Source organism: Hemitrygon akajei, unplaced genomic scaffold (assembly GCF_048418815.1).
Source record: "Hemitrygon akajei unplaced genomic scaffold, sHemAka1.3 Scf000041, whole genome shotgun sequence".
NCBI classification, from domain to species: domain Eukaryota; kingdom Metazoa; phylum Chordata; class Chondrichthyes; order Myliobatiformes; family Dasyatidae; genus Hemitrygon; species Hemitrygon akajei.
In genome coordinates, this window is record NW_027331927.1 from 1,121,604 (window position 1) to 1,129,477 (window position 7,874).

General features: G+C 45.7%; 1 non-coding gene across 1 annotated transcript; it reads right to left on the reverse strand.

Annotated features, from left to right (window-relative positions):
* Nucleotides 1-307: 307 nt before the first annotated feature.
* On the reverse strand, nt 308-380 carry trnav-cac (transfer RNA valine (anticodon CAC)). Its single transcript has one exon. It is a non-coding gene; the product is annotated as a tRNA-Val (tRNA).
* Between the last annotated feature and the right edge of the window lie 7,494 nt (nt 381-7,874).

A 7,874-nucleotide genomic window follows, 5' to 3' on the forward strand; every position in this document is an offset into this window, starting at 1 on the left:
AACCACAGTGCATCCTCATGCGACAATACATGGCAATGGGTTTGAAGGCTGGTTCTCCCGTTACGCAATGTACGTTATCTACGAACCTCCTTAGGTTTAAATCCGTTTATATTCTCCTGGAAATTATATATAATTTCTATTAATTCTTCTTTCTTTAATTTACCTTTGCCAGGTTTGAAATACAATGCGCTACTGCTAGAAAAGCGAATGTTCATTATATTTACACCTGGATGCCCATGACAGTAAACTTGAACACAAACTGAAAAATTGAGTCTCAAGTTCATTTGAAGCACTGAAGCCCAAAGAATGTTTCTGCCCGGGATTGAACTGGGGACCTTTCGCGTGTGAAGCGAATGTGATAACCACTACACCACAGAAGAGGACATCGGTTAAGGGTGAAGGGCGACAGTTTAAAGGGATCATTGGGAGGGGGGGTTCTTCACACAAAGAGTGGTGGGAGTGTGGAATGAGCTGCCAGATGAAATAATAAATACGGGCTCACTTTTAACATTTAATTAAACCTTGGATAGGTACATGGATGCGAGGTGTATGGAGGGATATGTGCCAGGTGCAGGTCAATGGGACAAGGCAGAAAAATGGTTCAGCACAGCCAAGAAGGTTCAAAAGGCCTGTTTCTGTGCTGTGATGTTCGATGGTTCTCTGGTTATGCGCCATATACAGAGATATGCATTAACAATTTCCTGTCGAGTGTTGATTAAGGCGCGACATGTGGCAGTCAATTGAACTGTGTTGTATTGAGGTGTAATTAGAGGATGTCTGAAGCATGGCTTCAGGAAAGGTAGAGATCTTTGCTTCACCATTTAGTTAATTGAACTAAGAAGACATGAATGTGGGGGACAATTCTGCCTTAATTCGGCAAAGAAACCATCTGTTCAGACACTTTCAACAACGGAAAGTGAGGCTGCGCGTGTTGAACTAAAGAACCAAGCAGGGAGATTGTTTGTAGCCCTGCGGGCACATGCCTTTTAGTGAATGAGGGAGGATCTCTTGCAACGTTTGTAAACTTACACTCTCCTGCTCAGATCACACTCAAAGGTGCATCGATTCGTAGTTAAATACAAATAACGTAGGTTATCTCAGAAGCACATAATCAAATGTAACATTTTAGTGCAATGCTCAGCTTGAGAGATGCTGAGTCACTCGGGCACTGCAAGCATTAAAAGTCACAAGCGCTCTAGGCTCCAACTGACAGACTCGGCATTTCTCCGCCGATGCCATATAAGCACCGCTCGCCAACCGATTGCGCCACTAGAGCCCAGAGCAGCAAACGCGTGTTTTTACATATGGAAAGAAAATTTAGAAGAAATTTACAGATATCATAGAGCGTAGATCCTGAAAATATACAGCGCGTGAAAAGGCCGTTCGGCCCACAATACATTGTCATACCAGCTAAAAATCAAATCAAAGGCACTCAAACCCTAATCCCTCCTCCCTACCATGTCCATATCCTTCGATCTTCCTTACATCCATGTGCATATCGAGTCAGCAGATCAAATACCACCTATAAAGTTTACTGATAATGCAAGCATTGTTGGTCGAATCTCAGATGGGGACGAGAGGGCGAACAGGGGTGAGATATGGGAACTAGTTGAGTGGTGTCGCAGCAACAACCTTGCACTGAACGTCAGTAAGACGAAAAAGCTCATTGTGTACTTCAGGAAGGAGAGAGGTACCAATCCTCATAGAGGGATCAGAAGGGGATAGAAGGAGCAGTTTCAGATTCCTGGGTGTTAAGATCTCTGAGGACTTGACCTGGTCCCGACATATCGATGCAGTTATGAGGAAGGCAAAACAGCGGCTATCCAGTACTTCATTAGGAGATTAAAGAATAAACTCAAACAACTTCTGGAGAGGATTCTGACAGGCTGCATCATTGTCTGGTATGGTGTGGGGACGGGGGGGCGGGGGGAAGGTGTTACTACTCTACCGGAAGGATAGATGAGGAGATGGGGAGCTTTATGGTCATGCGGATGAGAACTAAGGATGGTGGGGAACAAGTGAGCACTCAGTACTCAGTCGGCGAACTTTCCATGAGCGAAGGTGGCAGGCGACAATTGCAGTATGATTATTAAAGGAACAGTAGCATCTAACCATTCCCCAGCGGAGAGCAGTGTGGAGACTTGGATGGCAGTGTCGCAAGGACGTGGCGGTGGAACGAACCCATGTGCTGAACACGGGCGCGGAGGCTGAGTCGGGAGGCGTTACCGTCGTAGCGACCGTGGAATGGGTGCCAAAGGAGTCTTTACCCGGAGTCTTGGTTTTAGTAGAGAATTCAGAAACGATGCTAGACTGATAGTCCTAAGAACCATGGAACGAGGTTACTCATACACGAGTCGACTAACAAACTGCCAGCTCCTAGTTGTGGTCACAGGATTTTTACACTGCCTTTGCTGATGGAAAGCAGGTGTTTGTAGGTAGTGGAACCTGGGAATGATTGAGAACTAAACGAGATGATTAAGGCACAATTTCTGAGCCTGGTCCCAGAGGGGTCAATGACAGGCATCCTTTGATATGTTGGAATAATAACGCTGGAACTCTTCCCTGGTTGGGAACAGATTACTTGATGTTAATCTTCATCTTCTCCTGAATCTTTCCTTGTACGTTGTTACTCTATGTGTCCAGACGCCACATTATGGCTGAAAATTTTAATTTTCATTTTAGTTGATTATCTGCTCGCAGTGCTACATTTTCTCAGCCAGATCATGTGAACGTTCACTTACCTTTCGTACTTGAGATCCCTCCAATAATATATCATCAATGCCGCTAAATCTGGGGCACCAAGTGAGAGACAGCTAGTTACCGACCCGCTAACTATTGAATCGCGACATTCAGTCAGACTTTGTAAATCTGTCCAGTTATACTGAGAAAGTAATCATTTCTCAAACTCCACAGTGCTTCTCATTGATAATCGCCTTGTCAATTCCACTCCATCAAATTCGCAATATCTGATACAGCACAACCAGACAAAAACAGACAGCATACATCAGGCAGCAAGACAGACGAGTAGATAGATAGATAGATGGATAGATAGATAGATAGATAGATAGATAGATAGATAGATAGATAGATAGATAGATAGATAGATAGATAGATAGATAGATAGATAGATAGATAAAAGCACACAGACAGTTATGCCGACCGGCCCTGTGGCTCAGAAGGGTAGGGAAAGGAAGAGGAAGGCAGTAGTAATAGGGGACTCTATAGTCAGGAGTTCAGACAGGCGATTCTGTGGACACAGGAAAGAAACTCGGAAGGTAGTTTGCCTCCCAGGTGCCAGGGTCCGGGATGTTTCTGATCGCGTCCAAGATATCCTGCGGTGGGAGGGAGAACACTAAGAGGTCGTGGAACATATTGGTACCAATAACATAGGTAGGAAAAGGGAAAGGGTCCTGAAAGACGACTACAGGGAGTTCTGAAGGAAGTTGAAAAGCAGGACCTCAAAGGTAGTAATCTCGGGATTACCGCCTGTTCCACGCGACAGTGATAATAGGAGTAGAATGAGGTGGAGGATAAATGCGTGGCTGAGGGATTGGAGCAGGAGGCAGGGATTCAGATTTCTGGATCATTGGGACCTCTTTTGGGGCGGGTGTGACCTGTACAAAACGGGCGGGTTGCACTTGAATCCCAGGGAGACCAATATCCTGACGGGCAAGTTTGATAGAGCTGTTGGGGAGACTTGAAACTAGTTTGGCAGGGGGAGGGGTGGGAATTAGAATGTGAGTGCAGGGATTATGGTAGAAGGACAAGAGCATGATGCGACGAGTTCTGAGTTGATGAGGAAGGGAATAGAACATAATTGTAGCCAGTTAAAGGGGTTGAAGTGTGTCTATTTCAATGCTAGGAGTATTAGGAAGAAGGAGGATGAACTTAGAGCATGGATTAGGATGTGGATCTATGATGATCTGGTTGTTACCGAAATTTGGTTGAAGGAAGGGCAGGATTGGATGATGTAGGTCCCGGGGTTCAGGTGTTTTAAAAGGAATAGGATGGGAGTTAGAAAAGTGGGGGTGGGTGAGTGGCATTGCTGGTCAGGGATAATATCACGGCTATAGAAAGAGAGAACGCTGCTGAGGGAGTGTCCACTGAGTCGGCGTGGGTGGAAGTCAGAAATAGGAAGGGATCAATCACTGTGCTGGGAGTAGTCTGTAGGCTCCCAAATAGCCCGCGAGACACCGAGGAGCAGATAAGCAGGCTTATTTTAGAATGATGCTGGAAATACAGGGTAGTAGTTATGGGTGACTTCAACTTCCCTCATATTGAATGGTACCTCCTGAGTGCAAGGGGGATAGATGTGGCTGAATTTGTCAGGTGTGTTAAAGAAGGATTCGTGACACAGTATGTCGACAGGCCGACGGGCGGAGAGTCGATACTGGATCTAGTTCTGGGGAATGAACCTGGTCAGGTGACAGACCACTTGATGGTGGAGCATTTTGGTGAGAGTGACCACAACTCCCTTAGCTTCAGCATAGCTATGGAAGGGAATAAAATCAGACTAAATGGTAAAGTGCTTAACTGGGGAAAGGCTAACTTTGAAGGGATGAGGCAGGAACTAGCAACAGTAAATTGGAAACAAATGTTCAAAGGGGAAAGCACAGAAGTAATGTGGGAAAAGTTTATGGATCACTTGAGCTGGGTTCAGGATAGGTTTGTCCCACTGAGGCAAGGAAAAAATGATAGGAAGAGGGAGCCGTGGCTGACAAAGCATGTGAGGTAACACTTCAAGAGGAAAAAGGAAGCATATATTAGATATAAGAAGCAGGAAGTAGGAGGAGCTTATCAGAAATATAGTGTAGCCAGGAAGGAACTAAAGAAAGGACTTAGGTGAGCTCGAGGGCGGCATGATAAGGCCTTGGCATGTAGGATTAAGGAGAACCCCAAGGCGTTCAATGCGTATGTGAAGAATAGGAGGATGACGAGAACGAAGGTGGGACCGCTAAAGGATAAAGAGGGCAACATGTGCCTGAAGGCAGAGGAGTTAGGGGAGGTCCTAAATTAATACTTTGCTTCAGTATTCACAAGTGAAAAGGATCTTGATCAGGATGAGGTCGAAGTTGAGAGGGCCTGTGCACTTGACAATGTGGAGATTAAGGAAGATGAAGTGCTTAAGACTGATAAATCCCCAGGGCCGGATATGATACACCCCAGGTTGTTCTGGGAATTGAGAGAAGAGATCGCAGGAGCATTAGCTATGACCTTTGAATCCTCTTTGGCTGCAGGGGAAGTGCCGGAGGACTGAAGAATGGCAAATGTAGTTCCCTTGTTTAAAGAAGGCAATAGGGAGAAACTTGTGATCTATAGACCGATGAATCTTACGTCGGTGGTATGCAAACTACTGGAAAGGATCCTTAAGGATAGGATCTACGAGCATTTGGCGAAGTACATTCTACTCCTGGATAGTCAACATTACTTTGTGAAGGGAAGAACGTGCCTCAGGAGCCTGATTGGTTTTTTTGAAGCGGTAACAAAAGAAATTGATGAGGGTAGGGCAGTGGATGTGGTCTACATGGACTTTAGCAAAGCATTTGACAAGGTCCCTATTGAGAGACTCATCCAGAAAGTCATGAGGCATTGGGATGTGGAACCTTAGCTGTTCGGATAAAAAATTGGCTTAAAGGCAGAAAGAAGAGGGTAGTTGTAGAAGTGTACAATGTACAGGGTATGTTAATTAAAATGGCTTCTTTGGTTTTCTAGAGTAGGAATGCTTTTATGTCTGATAAGTGATTTCTCTCGCAGTTGTTTGGCTTTGGACTTGCTGATATGGGGATTGTATTCATTTTTAACCAATGGGGAATGTTATTTTGGCTTGTGGGGCTGGGAGCTTGGGGGTTTTCGCGGGTTTTCAGGGGAGTCGGGAAGAAGACGCCGAGGAAGGTGGACGTGAGCCGCACTGCTCGGTCGACCACCCGGGTGGTCCCAGGTGCGGGGACGTGGAGGTCGGAGGAAAGTGACGAGGGGTCGAATGGTTCGATGGTTGAGCTCCAACGATGTGCACTAAACTGACTGAACTTTGATAAGTTGGCGCCTTTTACTTTATTTATTTTCCTTCATATATACCGTATTGCATAGTACTCTTTTAGTTTTAGTAAAATCTTTAAAGTGTATTCCATAAAGGTATCTGGTGTGAGTTTGATACTGTGTGTGTACGCGAGGCATAAACTTGATTCTCACAGCACCTGCGTGTACGGGAGTTGGAGTTGGTGAGTGGTTGGATCTCCTTTTCCCCTAAACATATACCGGCCTGTTGGGTAAGTGTTACAGAAGGAAAGTATTCTGCCTGGAGGTCGGTGACTACGGTAGTGCCGCAGGAATCCGTCCTGGGACACCGCCTTTTGTGATTTTTATAAATGACCTGGATGCAGAGGCGGAAGGATGGGTGAGTAAGTTTTCGGATGACACGCAGATTGGAGGAGTTGTGGATGGAGCTGTAGGTTGTAGAATCTTACAAGAGGATACAGACAAGCTGCAGAGTTGGGCAGGAAAATGGCAGATGGAGTTCAATCCGGACAAGTGTGAGGTGATGCAGTTTGGAAGCACAAACCAGAGGACTGAATACAGAGTTGATGGTCAGTTACTTATGAGTGTGGATGAACAAAGGGACCTTGGGGTTCAAATCCATACATCCCTCAAGGTCGCTGCACAGGTTGATAGGGTGGTTAAGAAGGCCTATAGGATGCTAGGCTTCATTAACAGGGGGATTGAGTTCAAGAGTAGAGAGGCCATGTTGCAACTCTACAAATCACTGGTGAGACCGCACTTAGAGTATTGTGTTCAATTCTGGTCACCTCATTATAGGAAGGATGTGGAAGCTATGGAGAGGGTGCAGAGGAGATTTACCAGGATGTTGCCTGGATTAGAGAACAAGTCATACGAAGCAAGGTTAGCAGAGCTGGGACTTTTCTCTTTGGAGCATAGAAGAATGAGTGGGGACTTGATAGAGATCTACAAGATTATGAGAGGCATAGATAGGGTGAATAGTCAGTACCTGTTTCCCAGGGCACCAATAGCAAACACCAGAGGGCATATGTACAAAATTAAGGGAGGGAAGTTTAGGGGAGAAATCAGGGGTAAGTTTTTTACACGAAGGGTTGTGAGTGCCTGGAATGACTTGCCAGGGATGGTGATGGAGGCTAAAACATTAAGTGTATTTAAGAGCCTCTTGGACAGGCACATGGATGAAAAAAGGAGGGTTATGGGGTGGTGTGGGTTTAGTAATTTTTTAAAAGGATTACATGGGTCGGCACAACATGGAGTGCTGAAGGGCCTGTACTGTGCTGTAGTGTTCTATGGTTCAATGGTTCTATGGGAAGAAGTACAGTTCAGGTAATTGTGTGAGTCGATGGACTTATGATGTACGACAGTAGATAAGCTGGCTCGGAAGACAGAGAAAGAGAGATTGGAAATGGATCAGGTAAAACTAAAGGCGTGTTGGAAATTGGAGCTGGTTGATGAAATCAACGAGCAGCGTCCAGGAAGCAGCAGCAATGCTGTCGTCAGTGTCCCGCGGGAGATTTCGGACAGTGACACCGCTGTCGGCTTGGAACACGGACCGTTCCACGTAGCCAATAAAAATGCAGGAATAGCCGGGATCCATGCGAGTGCCTATGGCTACAAGGGTCTTCAAAGTGGGGGAGGGGTGGGTGGGCGGGGGATGTGAATATTTTTACAGGCACTGTACCTGTTATCCGTTCAGCGACAATTGCCAGTTCAACACATTTATTCGAATCTAATCTGAGTTGGGTCTGGATGACCACTGTCCTTACTGCCACTGATATCTGCGATTCATGTTTAGTAGTATGGTTTAGCTGACGGACGTGTTCGTATTCAGGTATTATCGTTATGTTTGAGATTGACAG